Here is a 390-nt window from a genome sequence, read left to right on the forward strand (position 1 = left end):
ATATAATATATATATATATATATATATATATATATATATATGCCAGAAGAGTATAGCTAGTATTTGCAAAACTAGTTGACATATAGCCTTTTCTTTTTTGCGACCATATGCCGAATTGATGATGTTGCTACTTTGTATTAATACCCTGATTCATCAATATTAGTCTACCGATATAATAAGGTCTATGAAGTGGTGGGGCTGGTACACGAATATACAAGTGTAAGAATGTTTTGTGTAGATAAACATATATACACTATTCTTATGAGAACTTCATGTGTATGTGCGCCTTCTTGGTCAAACTTGTATAATTTCAATTCCATATAGATATATACTTCCGATCATCTAATAACCCTAGTCATCTTTATACGGCCACAGATATTCAGACGTGTA

Source organism: Sphaeroforma arctica (assembly GCF_001186125.1).
Source record: "Sphaeroforma arctica JP610 unplaced genomic scaffold supercont1.956, whole genome shotgun sequence".
Lineage (NCBI taxonomy): Eukaryota > Ichthyosporea > Ichthyophonida > Sphaeroforma > Sphaeroforma arctica.